Below are 3,737 nucleotides of genomic sequence, written 5' to 3'. Positions count from 1 at the left end.
TGTCTATTTCTGATATTCTATTATTGATCATTTGGACCTCTTTCTGTAGGTTTTGAATTGTTTCCAATGCTTTATCTACCTTATTTGATTGCTCCTGTAGCGCTTTCCTGACTTCTTCCTTATTTTTCTCAACTCCATTGTAAAGTGTTTTGAAACATTTTATAATCATTTTTCTGAATTCCTTCTCAAGTATTTCCAAGGCCTGCCCTCCTTCCAGAATGGAGTCCAGGTCTACCTCTAGGTTATTTGTCTCAGACATTTTATCTTGTTTCTGGTCATGTGCTGATATGGGCATCTGCTTTTACTTCTTGGACTTGTTTACTGTTTATCTGTGGCCTTAATATTTAATTGAGTGTGTGTTTTGGTATTTTTTATGCTTTCTGATTGCCTCCAGGTAGATGTGATCAGGATATGGGCTTCCCTTTTCACTCTTCTTATTTCTTGACTCAGAGTAACTTTTACAGGTGTTGACTGCCTCCCTGGTGTATGGCAGTTGTTATTGGTTCTTGCCTGGATTTGGGTGTTTTATAGAGTGTGATTGTAGCTTGACTATATGGCAGCAATCACTGTCTCTTCTTGGGTAATATAGAAAGATAAAGAGTGCCCCAAAGATAAAAGGGGGAGCATAAAACAGCAAAAGAAAAAAAAATCAACAAAAACAATTAGATCAGATACTGTAGTCTATAATTGCTGAAAAGGGAGAGAAGAAGAAGAAAAAAAAAAATCTGTAGGTTAATATGAGTATGACTTTAGTATCCTCTTTCACCTTCTTGCCTTCAAGGCCATTTGATAAATTTCAAGATGCCACTGTTGGTTGTTATGATGTACCTCAAGATTTCATTTAATTTCTGCCTGTTTTGTTTTTAACTCTCTTTCCCTCTCCACCCCCCTTGTTCTGGCCTTTTTTACTATTAAAAAATAGTTCAGGGCTGGCTCTTGGGCTGATGGTATCTGTGCACATGTGTGGCAGAAGAATCCACCAGTGGTGGGAGTGAGGGTGTCTACTCACTCAGACTCCCCTTCTAGTCACCAGAATGGAGGTGTGCAAACAGTGGGGGGTGCCAATGAACAGATACCAAAAAGAAAAAATATAATCAGAACCAAGCAAAACCAACAAGTGTATTGTCTACCTTTGCTCTGAGGTTCCCACAGCATTATTCTGTAGCAGACCTGTTCCCCACTTGGTCTTACCATTTGGTGTCACCCAAGTTGTTGACTGTGCTGTGCCACCGAGACTGGCAGATTAAAAAATACATGATTTCTTACTTCTGCTACAAGTTCCACTAGCTATAAGCCTTCAAACTTTTTAATTATTCCTATCTATTTAGTTCAGAGTTTTGGAGCTCTGCCTTGAACCTTCTTCACCTGGTATTCTTTGGTATTGTTGATGGCTAACTACATTGCACCTCTACCCTATCTGCCATCAAGCCCCACCTCCCACACTAATACTCATGTAGAGCAACTAGTGGATTCAAAATGCAAACCTTTAGGTTAGTAGTGCTATGCTACCAGGACTCCTTTAAATTATAACAAAGACCATAAAATATATTTGGTCAACACTGAATGTATCACACTTAAGATAAAATGTATTTAGACAATTTGGGTACCAAAATGGAGAAAATGTATCCAGTTGTGAGTTTTGCCCACGTGAAAGCAACTTCTAATAGGTGCCCAAACTTTCAGTACAGAGCGTGATTTGCTGGGAAAATTATCGTTTTCATTTTCAAATGGCAACATTTCAAAGTATAGTATTTTATTATAACTTCTGGCAAAAAACTTTATTCCATGTGAAAGAATTTAACTTTATCATGGAAATCAGTACAAAAATATGGTTTAATGAAAATAATTCTCTGGACATTTCAGAGCAAAGTTAATCACAAAATCCAATTGGAGGATTCCTGTATTTCAGCATTAGCACCTGGAAACAATCTTTTAGACATCAAGTATTTCACCCCTGGAATGTGAATTATATGGTTCATATTGAGTATCCCTGGGCAATGTGGGTTATAAAACCCACGAACAGCTTCCTTCAGATGTGAATACATTTCTCAATTAGCCAGTGTAAACTTTTTTCCTTTTCCCACCAGATAACTTTGTGGGCCTTCATTGGTTTTCCATTTTACTGCAGGAAGGAAATTATTTGGAAAGAACAAGTGAAAAGTAAGTCATTTAGAGACTCGAGAGGTTTTCAAATGAATGTTTCCTTTAGTCTGGCAACCACATGTTCAGATGCTGGTAATTCTAGGAAGCAAATTCCACAAAAAAATTTCTTCTAGATTTAAGACTTGGCTGCAGAGCTGCATGGGGGTACAACCTTCCTCATCACCAATCTAAGTGATTAATGCTTCCCATGATTTTCACAGTGGTTATTGTCTGTTTAAGTCCTGGCACATATTGGAATCAAAGGAGAGGCTCAGGAAGTTTATGCAGGTCTCTTTCAGAAACACAGGAATGACATCGAGGATTGTCACGTTCCCTTGGCATTTCCCGACTTCCCCTCCATGGGACCTCAGAGCATAACTGTAAGAGATACTGTGTGGATTTTGTCAAGTGATTGAAAAGTTTCTACCTTCACCAAACCTTTACTGAGAGAAGGAATGGTTTCCTTTGAGGACAATTGCTGGTTTGAAAAAAAAAAAAAAAGTGACAATTTCTGATATATTTGCTACCTCCTCTGGAAAGTTGGTTCCAATTTGTAATTTTATCAACATATATAAGAACTATGCATGGCAATGAAGTCTGGAGCTTTCAGCATGGTTCTTTCTGATAAGCTATCTCATACCATAGCACATATATCAGTCTTAGGTCTATATTTACCATCTATTTTAGTTCTTGATTACCCCCCGGTTTAAACATTAACTCTATGACAAATCCACTCCTTCCCAACTACCTCTTTAAGAGGAGTTACTGAATTTCTTAGGATCCAGCAGCCTCCTTTAAGAAGTACCGTGACCTGCCTCACAGCCGTGGTATTAAGTGATCACATCCTGCTAGTCAACTCCAGGTCAGCTGGCTTGTTTTCATGAACACCATATGCTAAGTATATTTGTATCTATTTTCTGCTTTCAGTATCATAACAGCCCAGAGATAAAGTTACTATGTTTCCTACTTTACAGATAGAAACCTTATTTTCAAGTCACATAAGTAATAGTGAGCAAACCAGGATTTGAATTTACCATTTCCCATTCATTTATTAATTCATTCTATTAATGTTATTGCAACCCTGATAAGTGCAGAGTTTTGTGCTCAGTACTAAGAATGCAATTGGGGAAGATAGATATTTAATGAATAATTGCATGTTACATGATAAATACTTAATTACAGCTTTGATAAAAGCAGTGAAAAAGAAGTAGTTCTCTGTAGAACATAAAACTGGTTGTGACTACTCTGGGGGCTCACAAAAGGTTTATGGAGGAAGACCATGTGGCAGGAAACTGGGATACCCCAAAAGTCTGTCAGCATTCAGACCCCAGATATGACAGAGGGACCTCTCATTTTTGTCCATCCACCATGCATGACCATGAGTAGAACTACTTCATCAATTAACTATGAGAAATATAAATTGTTGTTTTAAACCACTAAGTTGTTTTTTTGTTTGTTTGTTTGTTTTTATATACACAAAAACATGCAGGACTATATAATCACTTAAACAGCCAAATGGCACATTTTGCAAGCCTGCCTCCTGGCCACCAGCACACAGCCTTTCTTCTTCCATGAGTCTAGAGTCCTCAGCTGCT

The sequence above is a fragment of the Chrysochloris asiatica genome, unplaced genomic scaffold (genome assembly GCF_000296735.1).
Source record: "Chrysochloris asiatica unplaced genomic scaffold, ChrAsi1.0 scaffold00205, whole genome shotgun sequence".
NCBI lineage: Eukaryota > Metazoa > Chordata > Mammalia > Afrosoricida > Chrysochloridae > Chrysochloris > Chrysochloris asiatica.
This window is presented reverse-complemented; position numbering follows the sequence as displayed.